The 24,140-nt window shown below is 40.2% G+C and overlaps 1 long non-coding RNA gene across 1 annotated transcript; it reads left to right on the forward strand.

The window, feature by feature from the left end:
• Positions 1-440: 440 nt before the first annotated feature.
• LOC138151595 (uncharacterized) lies at positions 441-23,123 on the forward strand. Its single transcript, XR_011165872.1, has 3 exons — positions 441-649; positions 11,361-11,466; positions 22,979-23,123. It is a non-coding gene; the product is annotated as an uncharacterized lncRNA (long non-coding RNA).
• The last annotated feature ends 1,017 nt before the right edge of the window (positions 23,124-24,140 follow it).

Below are 24,140 nucleotides of genomic sequence, written 5' to 3' on the forward strand. Positions count from 1 at the left end.
GCTCAAGATGAAAGAAGATCTTGACAGATTTTGAATGATGAGCCAAAACTAACAAGATGAAAATTGCTCAGGATAAATGTAAAGTCCTGGAACTTGAATTCCAAGATTCAACTGTATAAATAAATATATGATGAAGGAGACTTGGCTTAGAAAGAGTTCATGTGAAAATAACCTAGAGACGTTAGCTGCCTCTAAGCTTCTCGTGAGCCAACAATGTGACATGGCTGCCAAAGTAGCTAATGTGATTTTAGGCTGCATTAATAAACCCATAGTGTCCAGAGATAATCATCCCAGTTGTACTTGGTCCAGGTCAGACCACATCTGGAATTTTGTATTCGGTTCTGGAGGTTATGATTTTAAATGTACCCTGGCAAACTGAGGGCATCCCAAGGAAGGTGAGGAGTCTGGAGACTAACTGAGTCATAGGAGGATAGTTGAAGAAGTTTAGGATTTTCAAAATAGAGAAGAGAAAACTTGGGGGAAATGAGATGATTGTCTTAAGATATTTAAAGAGTTATATGGAAAAGGAAGTACACCATGTTGTGCAACACCAGAAAGTAAAACCTAGTGGGGGTAGAAGTTACTGGGAAGCACGTTCTGGCACAAAATAATGAAGTTTTCCTGAGTTACTACTGTCTACCTTTGTGAGGTAAGAGAGCTCACTGGCACTTGGAGTATTTGAACTGGATGACTGTCAGGGATAGATGATATGGGGGATTTTTGCATTGAGTGACAGAATGGATTGATTAAGTTATAATACCCTCTCCCCCTGCAACTCTGTGATTCTGGGATTCTATAACCCCTGTAAGATTAGACATGTGGATAATGATAATGTTGATAATAGTAACAATCATTTTTTGTTGTTGCGTAGTTTTTCAGTTGTGTCCTATTCTTTGTGATCACATTGGGAGTTTTATTGGCAAGGATATTGGAGTGGTTTGTCATTTCTTTCTCCAACTCATTTTACAGATGAGGAAACTGAGGAAAAAAAAGTGACATGCCCAAGGTCACATAGCTAGTAAGTGTCAGAGGCCAGATTTGAACTCATAAAGAGGAGCCTTCCTGACTCCAGGCCTTATCGTCTATCTATTGTGCCATCTAGCTGCCCAAATAACAATAATGCTAGCATTTATATCGAGCTTTAAGGTTTGCACAGAGTTATAAATATCATGTCATCTTCTGAACAACCTTGGGAAAGCAGGTGCTATTATTATACTCATTTTATGGATGAGGGAACTGAGGCAGACATTGGATAAGTGATTTGCCCAGGGTGGTGCAGCTCATTAGAGTCTAATGCTAAATGAAATCTAAGTCTTCCTAATTCCAGGTCTGGTGCTCTATCCATGTGCCTCCTACCTGCTTTGTGTTAGTGACTGTAATATCCATCTTATCAAAGTTTACCAGAGGACCTCTTCTACGAGAACACATTGCTGGTTTTAGAATAGAAGTCAAGGAAGAATAGGCAGCATTTAACCAAATGTTATAATATTGTCAACTTGGCCAGAGTGTATCTAAGCCCTTCCATCATACACAAATACTATTCCTTTGATTCTCAAATTCAATTAATTGGAAACAGCTTAGGCTGTTAATAACACATTGTCGTAATTTCCTCATTAACATTTCCCTGCTCCTCATCCCCATTAAAAAAAAAAGTTTAAACTCAAATCAATTTATATTCCTCCTTTGTTGTAGCTGGTAGTTGTGGCACTAGGGACAAGAACCACCAAACCTGCCAAGGGGCAAGCCCCACAAAATGCTCTCAAATTAAATAAACTTTTGAAGGCAAATTCTATTTGCTGATGGTAGATGGGAAGGTGTTCAGGGGAGGGGAAAAACCAGGAAGAAACCTCAGACCTTGAGACCATAAGGAAATGATGAGATTTAGGGGCACCTCAAAATGTTGGGGCACAAAGTTGTCTCAGAAGAATTCATTCAGGTTGTCACCAAATCAAATAAAGGCATTTATTACAGATAACACAACACACCAAGCATGCTTCTCTGCCCCTTAACAGAGATGTAGCTTAAAGGAGACCCCAGCTTAAGGGGAGATTGTGTGGTAGGCCCCTAAGACAGGGAGCTCCCCAAGCTCTCCAAGGGAGAGAGCTGCTTATGGGGCACACTCAATAAAGGAAGATAGGTCTTTAAGGGAGACACCCCCTAAAGAGATGTCCACTGGCCAGGAGAGGCTAGGGATTCTTATAGAGGAAAGCCTGCCATAACTGGGGAGATGAGGTAACCAGGGACAAAAGTTCAGAGTTTCGGGCATCATCTATTATTATTATTCCATTGTTCAGCCCTGAGTGAGGGACTGGGGATGAGGGGTGTACTCCATTAGTTTTGGCAATTCATTGACCAGCTTACTTGAATCTCTCTGTCTCCTGAAGTGGCTTTAAGTGGTACTTGAGATAATGGGCTTCTCATTGATCACTCTATTTGAATCTCCTCGTCTTCCCCCCTCTAGAAGTAGGCACCCAAATTCGTTTGGGAAAAAAGGTAAGGGTCATGAATTCCTCATCAGTACTGAGGTGGGAAGATCTTGGGATAATGTGAGACCTTTTCTGGGAAGGTCACTGTTGGGGGAGGAGGAAGCACCTTAGTTCAGGGTGTGGCTGCTCAAAGTGTTTCAGATCCAGTATTGGAAGATCTAAGTTCAAATTCTGGCTTTGACACTTGCTATCTGTGTGACCTTGGGCATGCCACTTTACTTTTCTAAGGCCTCAGTTCTCCTATCTGCACAATGAAAGGTTGGATTGAATGCCTTCTAAGGCTCCTCCTGGGTCTAAATCTATAGTCTCTAGTTATCTACCAGGAACCCAACGTGGGCACTTCTACCCTTCCTTCTTCTTTTGGATCTCTTGTTCTAGCGATGGCAACCAAGTCAATACACATCATGGCTACCAGAAAGGTCAGGATCACCCAGTATTTCGGAGCTCCTTGCATAATCCCTGTGACTCCCCAGACCAAAACTCCCTCCCATGTCACCCACTTTTCTTCATGTATTCTATCTTCTCTCAGAATTGAAATTCCTTGAGCGGTCTCATTTTTGTATTTAGTACAATTCCAGGCACACAGTATACTCTTAATATATTTCTACAGGGCAATGTTCCAGTTGCCTTGTTCTAGTCATGGCTCTACCATTAGGAAAATTATATTTGGGGATTTTAAAGTTGCACAGGAGTTGAGTCAAATAAGGGAAGGGGAAAACTAAAGGGGAGAGAGAAAATGGGTTCTGGAGAAGAGAGTCCTGTGCCAAAACTTAGTTGTATGTATGTTTTATTTCATTCTGGAAATTAGGCAGTTTTACATGCAATATATATATATATATATATATATATATATATATATATATATTTTCATGTAACCATTCCCAAATAAACAGTTAAAGTAGTTTTAGGTGATTAAAGCAATACAGAAGATTAGTTTTGTCATGGATAATCACCTTTGCTTCTCCTTTATTGATGAAAAGAGCTTTTCTCAGCAGGGTTGTGTTATCTGTTTTAGATGTTGCCTGATCTTGTTTTTTAAATGTAAATCAGCTTTTTAATCTTTTTTTATGTAAATGTGATAGCTGGGCACCAGCAATTATTCTGCTTTGTCGCAGCTCCCTCTTTAGAACTGTCTCTGTTTTATATTTAATTGTTGTAATTGTCCAGATTTAAATTAACCTGGAGCAGTGGCAATAGAGATCATTACTTGTTTTTAAATTTCCAAAAAAGGTTTAAGCACTCCTTGCCGCACTTCTCATGAATTCCTTACACTGTTAATTATAATCTGGGAGGGAGGGAGACCTTGACTTTATTGTCCCCAGAGCTGCTACTCCAAATTATAGATTTGTTTATTCTCATGCTGCTACTTAAAACTAGAATTCTCCTTCCTGGAAACATTATAAAATGCTCATCAGAGAAAATATTTAAAGGACACTTTTTAATCAGTGCTGTATTATATCGGGGGAGTTCAAGGTGGGAGGCAGTGTTTAGTCCTAGTGGTAAGGACTGCAGAGGCTTCTGGTGCCTAGAGATGAAAGGGACCTGAGGAGTCATTTAGTTCCAAATCCTTCACTTTTCAGATGAAAGAACAATAACAACTAGCATTTTAGATAGTGCTTTAATATGCTTTAGGTATATGATCTCATTAAGAGGCAGCTAGGGGCTCAGGGTGATGAGTTGATGGGACCTGGACCCCTAAAAGGAAAAGACCATGTCCTTGAGAGCCACCCAGTCTCAGAATTTTCCCATAGATTTCAGCAGCCCAGATCACCGGCACCTGCCCAAGGCATCTGGTCCATCCCAGCCCACCTAGATACTTGACCATCCTTTCAGAAGTTGCTCGGGACCCACCCCAGACTGCTTTACTTCTTTCACTGTTGCACCTGGCCCACCCCAGGCTATTTACCACTCCTTAATCCCATCCAGAATCTCCCCCCTCCTTTTTTTGTATGTTAGAGTCAGCCTAGGCCCCCATTAATTTGTAGATTCATTAGGAATCTGTTGATGTTACAATAAATGTTGGCTTCTACTGTTGTCACAATAAACCTTGCCACTTTGACTGGAAAGTTTGAGTGCGTGAATTCTTTCCAGTACCTGACATTTTGGGGTTCCCAGCAACCCCCAACTACATCATTGGGGTTCCCAGCAACTCCAAAGCACATCATGTGGATAGAACTCTAGCTCTAGAGTCTAGCTGTGTGACTGGGCAAATCACTTCACCCGTTTGCCTCAGTTTCCTCATCTGTAAAACGACCTGGAGAAGGAAATGGTAAACCATTGCAGTATCTTTGCTGAGAAAACCCCCAAAAGGGATAAACAACAACAGGTGGTATTGTAGACAGAATACTGGGCCTGGAGGATGACCCGAGTTGAAATCTGGCCTCAGACACTTAGTAGCTGTGAGATCCTGGACAAGTCACTTAACCTATGTTGGACTCAGTTTTCTTATCTATAAAGTGGCAATAATAATAACAACACCTACCTACCAAGGTTGTTGTGACGATCAAATGAGGTTATCATTATAAAGTGCTTGTGCTTGGCACAGGTAATGATCTCTATTGCTGCCGCTCCAGATTTATTCAAATCTGTACAATTACAAGTAAATATAAAACAGAGACAGTTCTAAATGTATGCTCCTATGATCATCATGTGATCATACATGTGAACCTTGGTCCTCTGGCTCCAAATCCAGGATTCTTTCTGTACCATTCAATTCTCATTTAGTTTAGAGACCATCTTGATGTTCTGATTCAATAAATTTAGTAAAGATCTTTCCCTTCTCTTATTTTCTCTTGCCTTCCCTGTTTTTAGTTCATGATTTAGTTCAATCCTTGGCAGGTTCCAGGGGATTTCAATTTTAAAGCTGCTTCTATACTGCAATATTTGGGAAAAGGATTTGGATTTTTTGGTGGGGAAAGTCAGTTAAAAGAAGGCTGTGTGGATTGTTCAGTCATGGTCATTCATTCAGACAGATTTCAAGGTCAATCCAATAGGCAGAGTAATATGGAGTGATATCTTTGTATGTAGGTTAATGTCCATCTATTTTAGCTTTTCTATTGGCTAGAGAGCCAGATTTGTACTCTGAAGATGTCTTTAAAATTCAGCTCTACTATTCACTATTTGTGAGACCTTAGGCAAGTCACTTAACTTCGATGGACCTCTTTTTCCTCATTTGTAAAACGAAGGGGTTGGACTCAATGACTTCTAAGGTTTTTTCTATCTCTAAATCTATGATTTGAATGAGGGAGATAACTAAGATAGATAAGCAGATAAACAATTAATCTGGATCTTCCTGGGTAGGACCATCCTGAAGAGATGTAGATCTGGTCTCAGTGTCACCTTGCAAAAGTCAGTTTGCCTCCCTAGGTTCAACTTTCACAACTTATCTTTTTTAAAAAAAAGTAAAAATGATTCTCAGGGAGCCTTTTATACAAAGGTGCTTTGTAGGGGAATCTCTTAGCATCATTATGGGTAAAGGAGAGACCTATTAGCTCTTACAAGGTCAGGTTAAAAGCAAGTGAGGAGCTTTCCCCCAGCATCTTCCATATTTGGCAAGTAAATTCCAGTCATTCTTTGTATTCAAAGACAGCACAAGTCTATTCAAAAGAAATGAATAATAGATGTCTACTTTCTTTGCTCTAGACCTAGTTATAATTCTACTACCAACATAATACTAAATGAGTTTCCCTCCTCCCAAGAATGTTTCTTATTCTGGTAGTTTGCTCTAACCTCAAAACTCAAGAGGCATGAAAATCAAACAGCTGGAGAAATTGTCTCTTTAATTTACCCACCAATTTACTGCCCCTTTTGCCCCCATGGCTAGACCCAGGGCTACCTGCCTAGTTCTCTGACAAATGGTGTCTACCAAGCCTCCCTCCCCTTCTAATGATGATGGACCCAGGCCAATCATATACTTTCTCCAGCTGTTCTTCTCAGTCACATTTGATAGCTAGATTATTTAGCTGGGGTTTCCTTTCAGAATGGCATGCTAAACATCTTTGTTTATTGAACCGTGCCTCTAACAATTTCAATGGAATTGTTTTTGAATTGTGCTCAGCAGTAACCAGTTGAGGTTCCATAATCTATAAACAGCAGCACTCACATTTTCTTATCCAGCTTGACAAATCTTCCCAACCAAATGCTTAATAAGTGACTTAGGTGTGCAGTTGCACGAAGTGTCTTCAGAGGTAAAGAAGTATGGGAAGCAGTATTACTGGCTCATCAAATGTTAGAACTAGAGAGGGCTTTTGAGACCACTTATTCCAACAACTTCATTTTACAGAGAAGAAAATTTAGTCTCAGTGGGATTGCCCCTGGGTATGTCTTTTCTCCTACTCTAGAGCAGGTGAATACTACTAGGGGGAAATCATCAAACCCCATTGACTGGGCTCACTACAAATTTGTATCACTACACATTTATTCTATCTATCTTTAACTGGACCCTTAATCCTCGACATCCTGCTACTCATCACTACTGACTTCTTATGACATCCACTGCTGTGAATTTTCCAAACTTTCTCTTGTCTCCTTAATTTCCCAATTTCACCCAGACTGCTTTTCCACAGAGGAAATAACCCCCTGCTTTGTTAGGAAGACTAAAACCGTTTGTCATTAACGCCATCTCTCCTCCTCCATACTTTACAACTTTTCTATGTCCTCACCCAACTTTGTCCTCTTGTCTATGGTTGATTGTAGTTGCTTCCAATGCTGACCCTGAGTTTATCCCTTTCCTCCATCAATTCTACTTTGTCTCTCAGGTATCTTCAATCTTTTTCTCCTTATTAGTTCTTCCTGCTCTAACTACAAACATGCTCAAGTTTTCCTTAGCCTAAAAAAACCAAACAACCCCCAAACCCTCCCTTGACCACCATTCTTTATCTTTTATCTCTTTCACTGCTGAACTTCTAGTAAGAGACATCTATACTCATTACCTCTACTTCCTCACTAGTCACTCATTCCTCAATCTGCCAGCTGGCTTCCATCCTCAACATTCTATTGAAACTGTTTTTTCCAAGTTCAACATTGACTTCCTTATCACCAAATGCAATGTTCTTTCCAGAATATCATATTCCAAGCCCTTCGATCCCTCAGTGTAGAAGCTGCCAGATCCTGGGTTATCCTGATTGTGTTTCCACAATATTAAAATTGTTTCTTCCTGGCTGCTTGTAATATTCTCTCCTTAATCTGGGAATTCTGGAACCTGGCTATAATATTCCTAGGAGTTTTCTTTTTGGGATCTTTTTCAGGAGGTGATTGGTGGATTCTTTCAACCTCTATTTTGCCCTCTGGTACTAAAACATCAGGGCAGTTTTCTTTGAGAACTTCCTGGAGGATGATTTCTAGGTTCTTACTTTGGTCATGGCTTTCAGGTAGTCCAATAATTTTTAAATTATCTCTCCTGGATCTATTTTCCAGGTCAGTGGTTTTTCCCATGAGATATTTCACATTGCCTTCTATTCTTTCATTTGTTTGGATCTGTTTAACAGCATCTTGATTTCTCATAAAGTCATTAGCTTCCATTTGCTCCAATCTAATTCTGAAGCAATGATTCTCCTCATTGAGCTTTTGAGATTCTTTTTCCATCTGGCAAATTTGACTTTTTAAGGCATTCTTCTCCTCATTGCCTTTTTGAGCCTCCTTTGCCATTTGAGTCAGTTTGTTTTTTAAAGTATTATTTTTCTCAGTCAGGCTGTTGACTCTCATTTCATAATTCTCTTGCATTGTTCTCATTTCTCTTCCCAATTTTTCCTCTACTTCTCTTATCTTCTTCTTAAGGTCCTCTATGGCCTGTAACCAGCTTGTGTTTTCCTTTGAAGCTTTTGGTGCAGGAGTTCTGACTTCACTGTTTTCCTCCTGTTCCATGCTTTGCTCCTTTTTATCCCTAAAATAGGAGTGTAATGTTGGAATCTTCTGTCTGCTTTGCTTCCTTTGCCTGCTCATTTTGCCACTCAATTACTTGACTTTTGGGCTTTTTGCCACAGCAGGACTCTGCCACTAGACAGGGGAACTTTCGTCCCAAATGCTGGGGTTTTCTCAGCTGCCCAGAGGTATTAGATGGGTGCCCTCTCTGAGGTCTCCACACGCTCTGGCAAGCTGGACACACACCCCAGGACCTCCACCCTAGACTGCAATCCAGATCCAACCAGGTTAAAGCAAGAGTGATTACCTCTCAGACTGGTGCTTGGTCCCCCTACACTCTGCAGGCCAAGAGCTGAAGCTGCCATGTGGCACTGGCTGGCTGTGCCATAGTCTCAGGGGCTTCTTGCCCCAGGGGTAAAAGCCTCGCACTCCCACTTACTGGTCCCAAAGTCCAGACTGCACTGGCCTCTCACTTTGTCCTTCTCATCTATGTGTTGATAAATCTGGAAACAGCCACAGCTGCTGCTGATCTGGAGTCCCTCTGGCTGGTGGCTGGTCAGGCCTGCCCAGGGGCTAAAGCCTCCGTGTGGGGCTGGGCTTGGCTCCCAGAGCACTGCACTGGCTGATTCCTGCCAGCCTTCCCGGCTGTCCTCAGTGGGAGGTTAGCTTCTCTGTGTCATTTTGTGGGTTCTGCAGCTCCAAAGTTTGTTTAGAGTCCCCTTTTTGCATGGATTGGGGAAGGTGGAAACTGGAGCTGCGGGAAGGTCGTGCTTCTACTCCACCATCTTGGCCCCACCCCCGCAATATTCTTTCCAATCTCCATGTTCTTGACCTTTCTGAAGCATTTGAAAATGCTGATAATTCCCCCTCCTTCAATAATACACTTTTCTCTCTTGGTTTCCATAGCATTGCAAATCCCCCTCCCCTCTCCTCCCCTCCACTCCCCTCCATTCCCTAACTCTCAGGTTGGCACCTTCTCTGCATCTTACAGTCTTACAGAGAAACCTGAAGCCATTAAGAGAGTAAGTTAAGAGAGTAAGTGACCTGCTCAGAGTCATGTAGCCAATGTATATATTGTCAGAATAAGACTTGAACTCAGGTCTTCAGAGTTCCAAGGCTGTCTGTCTCTCTGTGCTCTATACCATACTGCCTTTCAACATTGAAATTGCTTAATTTCCCCTACTTTTCCAGTATCATCTCTGTCTCCTTCCTTGATTTGCATGACAACATTCCCAAGACCTTCCTCTTTTCTCTTCTTTCCTTTGGCAAATTCGGCCCCCTGCCCCCTCATAGCTTCAATTATTATCTATATACAAATGATTCCCAAATTGATTGCTTCCCTCTGGACCCTCTGCTGCTTCTGCATTTCCAATTTATTGTCCCATAGTTCCACCTGGGCATCTCAGCACCTTCTCAAGCTCAACGTTCCCTCCAAGCCCTAAAATTGATACCTTTATTTCTGTTGATACTGCCACTCTTTGTCTAAACACTGAGACTGAAAACCTCAAAGCCATCTTATCCACACTTCTATCCTAACTTCAAACCAGTTAGTTGCCAAGCCCTGTGGAGCCTACCTTTGCAATTTGATTAAAAAACAATTTGATTCAAGTACTCACTGTGTTTCAAGCATTGTACTAGGCACAGGGGATTTATAAAAAATGGAATAGTTCCTACCTTTAATGTAATATTCAGAACCAATTTGCTTCTATGCTAGTTAACATATCTCTAAGCTTTCTTGTTTTAGGCAGGGCCATGATACAATTAACTAATACACCAAAGGAGCTCTCCAACAGCTTGAAGTGCTTCTGAAGATGTTTGAGTCCTGGGGCTTGGACAAATGCAGTAGGGTTAGGGGCAGAGGGAGAGGCCTGTTTTGTAGCAACAGCTTCCTCCACACAGCCCCCCCCCCCCCACTTCCCCGTGGTTCCTCAAGCCCAGAGTAGCTCAAAATTTGGATCCTTTTGGGATAGATGGAGGTCACCAAGGAGAAAAGTATTCTTGACTCTCTATGGACTCAGATACAAGTCCTATCCTTTCTTGAATATGATAAATGTGTTCTGTGTTATATGCTTTATTATCAGTTCATGCAAGGAAACTAATTATACTTAGAGAACTAGAAACAAACCAGATTCAGATGATCCCAGAGAGGAAACTTTCTGGGTAGGCACACGAGCAATAGGGAATATGAATTATTGATAAACCTTCAAGATTGAAACTGATTTTGTGTCTGCCTGGATGCTTCAGTAATGGGTGATGGGTTATACATGTCTTATCCATCATTTTAGCTTGTAAGTAGCTGGGGAGAAGGGTCTGTTTTTCAGTTCATTTTTGATTTTCAATTTCTAGTTTGATGTTGTGAGCATAGTAGGTGTTTAACTTTAATTCAGTCCCATCCAATGTAACTCATTTCAATTTAATTCAAACATTTATTAAGGGACTTGCCTAAAGGTCCTAGGCTGCTAGTTATGATTGAAAACATGTCTTCTAACTCACAAGTTTATAATTCTTTCCACCACATCACATAGCATCTCTCTCTCTCTCTGTCTCTCTCTGTCTTTTTGTCTCTGTCTCTTTTCTTTTAAGATTGGACAGATGATTAATACATTCTGTGAGTATAGGATCACCCATTTGGCCATAACCAGAGAGTCCAGCTTGATGTATCCCAAGGAAATGAACAAATAGTGAGGCCATGGGAAGGAATAATCTATCTCAAGTCCTAAACTCCTACACTGATAATTGAAATATTAGAGAAGATTAAGCCTTGTTCGCTGAATGTACCGCAAGAGAGCTAAAGTTAATTTGATACAGTTGGTAAAAGCAGAAGGGAAGAGGGAACTGAGAAGAACAGACCTGGTTCTTTACACTTGATACATAGGACTAGGATTTATCCATAAAAATTTTTGCAATAGGTAAATCCTTAACCTTTTGACTTATTATATAATATTAAATTCTCAACCCAAACTATATTTCCTCTGTAGTGTTTTGTAATCATTCTTCTCCTCCCCTTTAAAACAGCTAACTCAGCATCCTGCTTTTGGTGAGCATGAGAAAGAAGCGGGGAAGAAAAAGAAACCATCTTTTCTCTATGTCCAACAGGGAACGGGACACCCAGGAAACACAGGTAACTAGAAACCAATAGATGGCACCAGTGGGCCAGGTTTGACCAGTGATTGTGAGACAGGGCAGATAGTGACTCCCTCCCCTCCAGGCCCGGGGTCTGTGAAAGCCAATCTGGACATTTTTCATTTCCAACGTGTTTTGGATAAACCCTCTCCTTTCCATTTAGATAGCCACCACCATAGCTTTGAAATAGTCAACTGGTTGGTTGCACTCTTTCAAATCTTATTCCACTCTAATCCATCCTAAAAATAGCTGGTCATAGGATCATAGTTATAGACCTGGAAGGCACCTGAGAGGCTACTGAAATAATAGTGCTCAGACATAATTTTCCTCATCATTATCTTGAAAAAATGGACAGTGATTCCCTAGTACCTATTATATCAGATCGAATGCTCCAATCTGTTGTTCAAAACCCTTAAATGAATGCTTCCCCTGTCCCTCTTTGCTTTCTCCTCCCCTCCCCCCATTCCTTGACTGAATTTCTCTTTCCTTCTATACATGAAATTTCTGAGCTGTCTACTATCCTGCATGTAACTCATTCTCATTTGTAGACCTTTGCATAGGCGATTATTTTTACCTGATATGTTCTCTATGCCTCTTCATGGTCTCCAGTCAAGAACTCACCGTGACCTTGAAGCCTTGCTACTGCTCACCTCACTGGACTTTCCCCCTCAGTACTCAGCTTCCTTTCCATCAACTTATAAATTTAAAATATGTCTGTAAAAATATTCTTCATTCATTTGTGTATGTATGTATGTATGTTTTTTTGGACAGTCAATATCACTAACTAGGTGGTAAGGTCTTTGAAGGCAGGATACACGCCTTCTAATTCTTTTGCATTCTTTCACAATGCTAAGCATGATGTTTGACACAATAAATGCCAAGTACATTTGTTGCTTACAAAGTAGAATTTTAATTATGTTATTACATAAATTACATGAAGGACTGATGATTTCATCAGATCATCAATGTGTTGGAAACCCCTTCAGCTGCAATCCCTGTATGACTTAGTAGATAAGAATTAAGAGTGTCAGCTGAGGCACTGAGACATTAAGTATTTTGCCCCTGATTCACACTATTCATAAAAGTCCTAGGCAGCATTTGAACTCAAGTCTTCCTGACTTTGTCTTGTACTCTACCTCTGACTCCATTCCTGCCCCCCAATTTTTTTTTTTAAAAGCAATCAGGATTAAGTAACTTGCTCAAGGTTACATGGCCAGTTATTTCTGGGTGTGGTGCTGAGTATCTGAGCCGGGGATTCGATCTCCTACTCACTGAGCCACCTGGCCACCCCTAAGCAATTGGGGTTAAGTAACTTGCTCAAGGTTACACGGCCAGGTGTTTCTGGGTGGGTGCTAAGTGTCTGAGCCCAGGATTTGATCTTCAGGTCATCCTGACACTGGAGCTGGTGCTCTTACTCGCTGTGCTACCTGGCCGACCCCACCTGCCTCAAAATTTTAATAAAAGTTGAAAATATGACTCATACCATTAATATCATGCTTCTTTTGGCTAGTGATGATTTAAATTTTTTTTTTTTAACAACCTGCAATGTTCTTTTTAGAATATTTCTAGGAAAGGAAAATACTTTATGGAAGTTTTAACATTTTGGGAAACTTTGCATCATACCTTATTCCCTCCAATGAGACTCAGAGACTATATCATATCAACAGGTCCAATAAGCAGATTCAATTATAGACTAAATTTGCAGCCACTTTGATTCTGTGCAATGTTCCCACAAGTGCAAAATAGATATTCATGCACTCTGCAGCTCCCTTTTGCCCCCAATTATGCCCTTGTCTGTACAGGTGGATGCAGTTCAATTGTCTGAATATTTGGCCCTCTGAGGTTAAGACTGAAGCCTTGAGGACTAATTGAAAAATCTGTTGTTTAACATCCTCTGCCAAGTATAAAATGCCACATTCAGTGGCCTTTAGTACTTATGCAGGACCAGTCAGAGGCAGGGTCATGGCTTTATCAAGGGAAGTGAGAATTATGTCTAATGACAGTGGCCTGCATTAAGCTGTTAAGAAATGAGTCAACTTGTCAGGAAAATGTCCGGTATAAGCAAACGTCAAACTTGGAACAACTGACTTTTCTGAAGGTTCCCAATCTGTGGTGTCCCCTGGGAATCAAGTCTTAAAGACGACCGTAAATTGGAGATGTTCAAGGCAAAACCCCAGCAGGAGGCATGAGGGTGTGGGACATTCTTGGAGGCCTGGAATCCAGAATCCAATGTGAAAGCATTCCTTTTTCATGCATCAGCATTCTCAAGTCAAAGAATCATGAGGCTTCTCAACATAATGACAAAACCTCCTCCAGCTTGGGAGAGGGGAGAATGTAATGGTTTGACTCAAGTACTGGACAGATCCACTCCCTAACTCCATCTGTCCATCCTTCCCAAGGCACAAAGGCATTTATTTTGTTACGTCACTGAGAGACACTGTGGCATAGCGAAGAATGCACTCATAAGGTGCTGGGTAATACAAAGCCAAGAATGAGAAAAAAACCAAACCAAACAACTCCTGCTCTCAGGGAGTTTATATTCTCCTGGGTGATAGGACATGGGCAAAAGTAAGTAAATGTAAAGGGACTTGCTACAAAGAAATACAAAATAATTTCAAGAGGCAATATGTGCTAAGAAGTGGATCAGGAAAGGCATCAGATAGGCTTTGCCACCTGACTTGTGCCCTGAAGGAGGCTGGTCATCCTATAAGAAGTAGGCAAAGAGGGGGTGCATTTCAGATAGTGAGTCCGACTTGTGCAAAGACACAGGGTCAAGAGATATAGTGGTATATATATATATATACATATAGGAACCCTTAGTGAAACAAAGGGTATATAAAGGGGAAATAATATGAAATAAGACTGTAAACATTGGTGGGAACAAGACTGTAGAGGGTTTTAAATGCCAGGTTGAGGATTTTGTTCCTTGTCCTAGGGGTAATATGGGAGCTATGGAAAATTTTTGAGTAGGGGAGTTCCTTAGGATTTTGTCTTCAGAATATAAATTTGACATTGAAAGACCATAAAACTTTGAACAAATAAGGGGCCAATCATAATTTCAAGAGACTGATGATGAAACATACCTTCTGCCTCTTGGTGAAGAGGTGATAAATTGGCTAGTACAGAATCAGAAATGCATGCTCAGCTATGGCTCACTTATTTGTTTTGCTTGACTGTATATATTCTATAGACTACACACACACACACACACACACACTACAATGGGGAACTTCTGTAAGAGATAGATAAATGGTTAGTGATAGAAGAAAAAGTACAGAAAGGGACACAAATAGTGCATTTTTTACTACCTTATTGAACAATATATATTTCTTTTAAAAATTATTTGTAACAAAAATTCATATATATGCTTTTCCTTATTCTCTCTATTTGGAAATATTGTGTTTGTTGATGATTGTTAAGTTCGCAGTTTTAAAAAAAACTCTAAAAAAGAATATCAATTTGGCATGTGTGTAGAGGATTGCATTGGAGAGGGAAGACAGTAAAGGAACAATTGAGAGGCTATTGCAATAGTTCAGGTGAGAGGTAATCAGGAACTGAACTGGGGAGGGGTTATATAAGCGGAGAGAGAAGCAGACAGTTGGGAGATGTGGAGATAGAATCAATGAGTCTTGGCAACTGATCAGATATGGGGGTTGAGGGAGAGGGAAGGGTGAAGGAAGACTCCAAGGTTGTAAACCTGGGTAACAGGAAGGATAGTGGTGTCCTTAACACAAATAGGGGAGTGTCCTTGATCCTATTCCCTCCTGTCTCCTCCACGGGCTAATCCCATCAATCATTTCCTTTGTCTTTCTCATCTTTTATCTCTCCCTATTTACTGGCTCCTAGCTTGTAGCTTATAAACATGCCCAGGTCTCTCCCATCCTTAAAAAAATCTTCACTAGTCCCTGCCAATCTCTTAAAGTATTATATTTTATCTCTACTTGCTTTCCTTGCCAAACCCCTAGAAAGAGTCATCTATACTTATTGCCTGCTCTTTCTTCCTCACCACCCACTCTCTTTTAAGACCCATACAATCTGGTTTCTGGCCCTACTCTACTGAAACTGTTTTCAGACATTAGCAGTGATTTCTTAACAATTAAATCCAATGACTTTTCCCCCCAGCCCTCATTGTCTTTGACCTCTTTCTAGTATTTGACATTAGAAATCCAGTTGTTTTTTTAAAGACCACCCACCCCTCCCCCCAGTGTTACTCCCATCCTTTCTCATTGAGTTTGATCCCTGGTTCAATTTTCCTCTGCTCTCCAACTTCTGCCCTCATACTGGGGAACTTCAATATATGTATTAATTTTTCTCAAATACCCTAACCATGGGGAGAAGAGAGAGAAGGGGAGAGTAGAGCCAAGATGATGGAGTAGAGTCAGGGAATCCCCTGAGCTCTCCCAAATTCTCCTCCAAACAATTTTAAAACAAAGGTTCAAAATGTATTCTGGTGCAGCAGAACCGACAAAAGGTCAGGGTGAAACAATTTTTCCAGCCCAAGACCACTTAGAAGGTCAGCAGGAAAGATCTGTCTCCCTAGGGTGTGAATAGAGTACAGTCCATTGTAGAGCAGGCTGCATTCTGGAAAGATAGAAGCAGGCCCGGGCAGTGACTGAATTGGCGATTGTGGCTTCCAGGTTCTCAGCCCAGAGATGATAAGGGGTTAGACAACTGGTCAGAAGGAGATTAGAGAGGGCCCTTTGCTGGCACAGGAAGTAAGACTCTGTTGCATTGTTCATGGGTGGTTCCAGGTCACAGTCCCAGGACACTAGCAGGAGTGGGGACTGTGGTTACAGTTACACAGTAGAAAAGACTACCTGTGGTTGCTCACAGACCAGAGCACAGGCTAGGAGAGCAGTGATCATATGTTTCCTTTGATCATACCACTTTGAAATAGCTAGAAACTTATAGGCTCTCAGAACTAGCTCTGAGAGCAGCAGCAAGAAAGGTCTGAAGCTTGGGATAGTGCTCCCTCCACTCCAGGAACTCCCTCTACCTCAGGAAGAGATCCTGTAAAAATAAGTTAAATATCAAGAAATGAACTGGAAAAATGAGCAAACAATAAAAAAGCACCTGATGATAGAAAGTCACAATGGTGTCAGGTAAGATCAAAACACAAATTCAGAAGAAGACTATGAAATCAAAGCAGCTACATGCAAAACCTCAAATTAAAATGTGAATATGTCTTAGGACCAAAAAGAACTCCTGGAAGAACTAAAAAAAGGATTTAAAAAAACCAAATGAGATAGGTAGAGGAAAAATTCAGAAAAAAATGAAAGTGATGCAAGAAAATAATGAAAAAAGAATCAACAACATAGTAAAGGAGGCACAAAAAATACTGAAAATAACATCTTAAACAACAGAATAGTCCAAATGGAAAAAGATGCACAAAAATTTACTGAAGAGAAGAACTCCTTAAAAAAAAGAATTGGCCAAATGGAAAAGGAGGTACAAAAGCTTGATGAGGAAAATAATTTCTTAAAAATTAGAATTGAGCAAGTACAAACTAATAACTACATGAGATATCAAGAAACAATAAAACAAAATTAAAAATAAAAAAATAGAAGAAAACGTTGAATACTTCACCTAAAAACAACTGACCTGGAAAATAGATCAAGGAGAGACAATTTAAGAATTATTTGACTACCTGAAAGCCATGATCAAAAGAAGAACCTAGACATCATATTTCAAGAAATTATAGAGGAAAATTGCCCTGATAGCCTAGAACCTAAAAGTAAAATAGAAAGAATACACTAATCACCTCCTGAAAGAGATCCCCAAATGACAACTCCCAGGAATACTATAGTCAAATTCCAGAGCTCTCAGATCAAGGAGAAAATATTACTGGTGGCCAGAAAGAAGCAATTAAAATATCATAGATTCACAGTCGAGATAATTCAAGATTTAGCATCTTCCACATTAAAGGATCAGAGGGCTTGGAATATGATATTCTGGAGAACACAGGAACTAGGATTACAATCAAGAATCATCTATCCAGAGAAACAGTGCAATCCTTCAGGGGAAAATGATATTTAATGAAATAGAGGACTTTCAAGCATTTCTGATGAAAAGACCAGAGGTGAATAGAAAATTTAACTTTCAAATACAAGATTCAAGAGGATCATAAAAAGGTAAACAGGAGAGAGACATCGTAAGGGATTCAATAAGGTTAGATTGTTTATTTTCCTACATGGGAAGATGATATTTGTAACTCCTAAGAACTTTCTTATTATTAGGGCAGTTAGAAGGAGTATACCTAAACAGAGGGCATGGGTGTGAGTTGACTATGTTGGGATGATATCCAAAAAAATAAAACAAAATAAACGATTGAGAAAGAGGGATGTTCTGGGAGAAGGGGGAAGGGAGAGTTAGAATGGGGCAAATTATCTCATACAAAAGAGGCACAAAAGAACTTTGCTTCATCCTTACCCTCATCAGATTTGGTTCAGAAAAGGAATGCCATGCACACTCAGCTGGGTATAGAAATCTATCTTACCCTAACAGGAAGTAGGGAGGAAGGGAATAATACAGCGCGGGGCTGATAGAAAGGAGGGCAAATTGGAGGATGTAGTGGTCAGAAGCAGAACACTTTTGAGGAGGGACAGGGTGAAAGGAGAGAGAGATAAATAGGAAGAAAAGCAGGATGGAGGGAAATACACAGTTAGTAATCATAACTATCAATATGAATGGGATGGACCTACCCATAAAGTGGAAGCAGATAACAGAATGGATTAAAAGCCAGAGTCCTACAGTATATTGCTTACAAGAATCACACTTGAAACAGAAAGGCACACACATAAGGTATGTGTAAAGGTAAAGAGTTGGAGTAGAATCTGTCATCTTCAGCTGAAGTAAAAAAAGCAGATGCAGCAATCATGATCTCAGACAAAGCAAATAACCCTAACCACTCAGTTCCTCAACCTACTCACCTTCCATGAGCTACTACTCCACCAAATGTCAGCCACACCCAAAGATGATCATACCCTTGATCTTGCTATCACCCACAAATGTACCACCTCAATGTTCAAGAATTCTGAAATCCCCTTATCTAACTAATCTATTGCCTTTTCACCTCTCCCTCTGCCTTCCTTTATGAAACTCTACTCTTTATCACCACCATGATATCTGAGCCCTTGACTCTGCAATTTTCTCCTAGGTCATCTCCCCTGCACTAACCACTATGCTGATGATTCTCGAATCTACCTGTCCTGACCTAATCGTTCTGTTTACCTCTAATCTTACATTGCTAGCTGTCTTTCAGATATCTCAGACTGGATATCCAGTGAATTTCTTAAACTCCAAATGTCCAAAACAGAACTTGTTATCTTTCCTCTTAAACCTTCCCCTCTTCCAGTCTTTCCTGTTACTGTAGAGGGCAACACCATCTTCCTGGTCCCTTAGGTTCACAACATAGGAGTCATCCTGGGTTCTTTACTATTTCTCACCTCCATCCCCCTCCCCTCACTATGTCTAATCTGTTGCCAAGGTCTGTTGACTTCATTTATGCAACATCTCTTGAAAATACCCCTTTCTCTCCTCTGACACTGTCACTACCCTGGTGAGTCCTTTATCATCCCACACCTGGATTATGGCAGTAGTCTAACTGGTGGGTCTGCCTGCTGCATGTCTCTCCCCCACTCCAATCTATCCTCCATTCATCAACTTAAGTGATTTTCCTAGAGCACAGGTCCAATCATGTCACCCCTCCAATCAATAAACTCCAAAGACTTCCTATTGCCTCCAGAATCAAATACAACATGCTCTGTTGGCATTCCAAGTCCTTCATAACCTATCCCCTCTCCCACCTTTTCAGTCTTCTTACCCTTAATACCCAACAAGTACTTTTTGATTCAGTGACACTGATCTCCTGACTAGTCAACAAACAAGACACTCTATCTCATGGGTCCAAGCATTTTCTCTGGCTGTCTCCCATACCTGGAGTGCTCTTCCTCCTCTGCTCTGACTACTGACCTTCCTGGCTTCTTTTAAGTCCCAATTAAAATCCCACCTTCTATAAGAAGCTTTCCCCAACCACCCAATTCCAGTGCCTTCCCTTTGTTAATTATTTCCTATTTATTCCACACACACACACACACAACACACACACACACACACACACACACACACACACACGGCTTGCTTGGTATATCTTTGTTTGCTCATTGTCTCCCTGCTTAGACTGTAAGCTCTTTGAGGTCTTTTGCATCATTTTGCCTCTTTTTGCATGGCCAGCATTTAGCACAGTCCCTGGCACACAGTGGGTACTTAATAAATGTTTATTTATTGATTGATTCTACATTTCTCCTGGTTCTCCTCCCACCTGTTTGTCTTCTTAGTTTTCTTTGTTGAATCATCATTCATGTTCTACTCCAATTTCTCTTGTATTTAGCTTGTTTGTAAATATTCTCTTATGCAATATTCTCTTCCCTATAAATTGTGAACTCCTTAAGAGTTGGGATTTTTTTTCATCTTTCTTTGTATTCCCAGTGCTTAACACAATGCTTGGTGCACAGCAGGCACCTTAAATGCTTCCAAGGTGCATGATTCTGGGCAAGTCATTTAACCTCTATTTTCTTCGGTTTCCTCAACTTTAAAATAGTACCTATCTCCTAGCATTGGCTTGAAGATCAAGTGAGATAGTATTTGTAAAGCATTTAACACAGTGCCTGGTACACAATAGGTTGTTAATACATGTTCTCTTCCTTCCCTTCCCTGTATTGACTGACCTGCTAAGTTTATATTTTTCATAAGGATTTCAACAAGGTACTCTTTTGCCCCTCAACACTCTTTTCATGATTTCATCAGCTCCCATGACTTCAAATGTCATTTTATGCTGATGGACCACAAATGTTTACATCTACCCAAATATCTCTCTTGAACTCTACTCCAAATTTACCAGTCACCAGTTGAACTTGGATATCTTATTTTTAACTCAACCTGCCCCAAATGGAACCAATTATCTTTTTCTCTTCCAAATTTCACTTGAAGTCAACCATTACCCTCCCAGATATCCATGTTTGTGACCTTAGAGTCATTCTTGACTTTTTCCTCTTCTTTACCTCTTTTCCCTTTCATCCCCTTCCCCTTCCCCCCCCCCCCCCCGCCCCATCCAATTAATTGCCAGGTCTTATTGATTCTAATTGTACTTCTTTTGCCTATGACCCCTATGTTCACTATGATGACGATTACTCACATCTAGGCCCCAACATTCCTGTTGTCTCCAATCTATTCCCAAGTAGAGAACAAAATAATATTTCTAAGGCACATATTTAGTTATGTTACTGCCCTACTTAGATAATTTCAATGCCTCCATATTGCTTTTAAGATAAAATAGATGAACTCCTTGTCCTGGATCAGGTCTTCCTGACCTCAAGTCCAACATTCTTTCTGTTAACCCAACCAAGAAATTCAGGATTCAGAATTGGTTGAATGCCTAGAATCAAAGTGTAGTGGCTATGGATAACCTGGATTGTGGTCTCTATTGAAGAGCCTCAGATCTGTTTTTTTTTGTTCTATATTTTTATCACTAATTTGGATGTAGAGCTGAGGTCATAAATTTGGATCCCAACTCAGATACTTACTAGCTGTATGACCTTGGGCAGGTCACTTAACCTCTGCCTACTTAATTTTACTTATCTATAAAATGGAGATAATAATGGTACTTACCAGGGTTGTTGTAAGGATCAAATGAGATATAACCTTAAAGTGTTATAAAAATGTTAGCTGCTAGTTGTGTGTGTGTGTGCATGTGTATGTGTGTGTATGTGCATGTGTGTGTATAGCTTTATTAGAAGTAGGAAAAGTTGACTCATTTATATATTTCTTTGAACCCTCATCTGATTGCTAAATATGTTTTGAAATTATCCATTGTGGTCTTAATCTCTGGACAAACCCAAGTGTCCTTTAGATAATGCCTTGCCCTGTGAGGTAGTCAATCAATGCACTTTCAGGGGAGAAAATTACTGGAAAGCCTGGTATGTGTTTTGATGCCCTAATGAGGCACTATGAATTACCCAACTCAAACCAATTAAATCTTGCCTTAGATAGAGGGCTACCTAATATATGAGGACACAGTGTGTACTTAGGGCAGAATTAACTGCTCCCATAGCCTGGAAAAATGTTTGGGGAAAAGCCAAAACTTGTAGACTCTGCTGTCCTTAAGCCTGGCAGCAAAGCTGTGATCCACCCCACTCTTAACATTTCATGCTTCAGCTCATCTGGCCTTAAAGAAAAATGTCTGGATAATATAAAATATATTTTAAACTCTGTGTCAGGCAAATAAGAGGAGTAAATTTTGAAAAAAAAAACCCAATATGTCAGAAATGATAAAGCAAGAAAAATGACCTGGCACTGACTAGTGGTTTGACCTTAGGCCAGAAGCTTAGTCCTTGTACGTCAATCAAAGAGGAAAAATAACAGTCCAATAACGTGAATGAGGATATGCAGGAAAACAAGCAAGATTGAAGCTGTTGGTTATTCTGGTTCTCCAATATACCACTGGATCCCCCTTCTGGAGTTTGTGATAGAGAAGAGAGAAGATTAAAACTGGGCATAACCTTAAATGTACTTTAGATAGGCAGGGGAGGGGGGAACAGATTTCAGAGTTCAGAGGAAGAATAGATAGGCTACCACTAAAATCCTACAGAGGAAGTCATCTCGAGAAAGACAGAAAATTCTTAAGAGTGAAGTTCAGAAGACATAAAGTGAAACAATTCTAGTTAGGAAGAAAACCAAGAGTTGTCTGGAGAGATTGAAATAGATTCTCAGAGAACTCACTAACCAACTTCAATGAAAACATGTCTTTATAGAAGATGGGAGAAAGGGCAGAACACATAGGATGAACATAAAAGCACAACACTTCTGTAAAACATGTCAGGAGCAGAGAGCTCATTCTCAGTTCTTAATTAATTCTTTAATTCTTACTTTAATTTCTCTGCCAAAGACATGTACTGGAAATGAAAAAAAAATGACTAATAGGAACTGATATCCAAAGTTATTACATATAATCTTATTATATATGTATCTAAATATGTATTTATACATGAGAGATATAGCTATTATATATTATATATAATATATTGGTACATATAATAATCTTATTATTATATTATATCTAGTTGCCTTCCATTACTTTACATCTCCTGGCCTAGACTGAACTACATCTTTGGGTATTAGAAAAACTGGTAATATGATAATTGATCCATTGTTGGTCATTTCTGAAAGATTATGGAGAACGGGAGAATTTTGTGGGCAGGAGAAGGGAAAATAGGACTTTTGCTTGTAAGGGTTGGGGGATATCAGTGCTTGAGCAAGACTAAGAACTCTCTAACAACAAAACAAGACCAGCCTAGCTGTGGATCTCACCAAAACTCCCTGAATGGGTGAATTGCTCCCTGCTAGTTAAGGCTATCAAATGGCAACCAAGTCACAGATCCAGCAGCCCCAAGGTACCCCCAGGTAAAAAAAAAAAGTGACTGCTTTCCACATAATTGAGATTTTCTCTCTCACAGTGTCCATGGGTCCTTGGTATATGATGGAGAATCCTATGCATTCCAGAAGGTTATGAAGAAAAAATAGACACTTTCTCTCATTGACTCTGGCACCTATCCAGCAATTTTGACTGAGGTACAACAAATAAATCTCCTTTCCCATTGGGTTCTAGCCTCCCCTCTCTCATTTCCATTCTACTACTATAGATAAACAGACTCATGGTATATGGACATCTACTTTCTTTTAAAAACAGTTTACATAACGTAAGAATGAAAGTAAGCATTTTGGGAAAAAGAGTTTCCAAATGTCAGCTGCTTTGGCTGGCAGCCATAAAGAGACAATAAAAAGCATTTTTCCCCCTCTTTCCTTCTCCTCCCACTGAATTGGTGGGCAAAACAGAAAGTTAGTGGCAAAGAGGTAATGAAAACATTCCTTCACTCTGGGACAGAGGGAGGTAGGATAAGAGCTGCAGAAGGGCCCATATTTCCTCACCAGTTACCTTCTGTGGCCTTGGCCCAATTTTCTCACTGGTATTTGGTCAGTTGCTTCTCTTAGTTTCTGGTATCCTTTGGTTTACCCCTACTTCTTGACTTAGGATCACCAAGAAGCAGATCTGGAGTGTGTGCCACTCTGAATACTGCCAATCTGCCATCATCTCTGATTTCCTTTGGGCAAGATGGAGTCTAGCCCTTGATTTGATTACATCAGCTTCTTTGCAGGAGCCCGTTCAAAGGCATTAAAAAAAAAAGACCCACAAGGTCACCATGGGAACTGGAGAACTCAGTGTAAAAACTATTAGCTACCTGGCTGGAAGATAGATACCTTGGCCCACCAAGCTTTCATGACAATAACTCGGGGAGGAACTGTATTCCTGGGATTACATCCCAAATTTCAAGAAAGGGAAAATAATAATACAGTTTCTAAACTATAGGCCAATGAACTTGGCTTTGATTTCTGGGAAATTTTAGACGATTATTAAATCCATAGTTGGTGAACATAGAAAAGAGGAAACAATGGTCATAAAGAACCAACATAGCTTCATGTGGAATAGGTGACCCTAGACAAATCTTATCTTTTTTTTGGTCAGAATTACTAAACTAGATCAGGAGAATCTGATCTTACTTAGTTTTAGCAAAGCATTTGATTAGGTTTTTTGTTGTTTAGTAATTTTTTAATTGTGTC

The sequence above is a fragment of the Petaurus breviceps genome, unplaced genomic scaffold (assembly GCF_028583685.1).
Source record: "Petaurus breviceps papuanus isolate PSGF00001 unplaced genomic scaffold, PetGlider_PUasm1.0 90903, whole genome shotgun sequence".
NCBI lineage: Eukaryota > Metazoa > Chordata > Mammalia > Diprotodontia > Petauridae > Petaurus > Petaurus breviceps.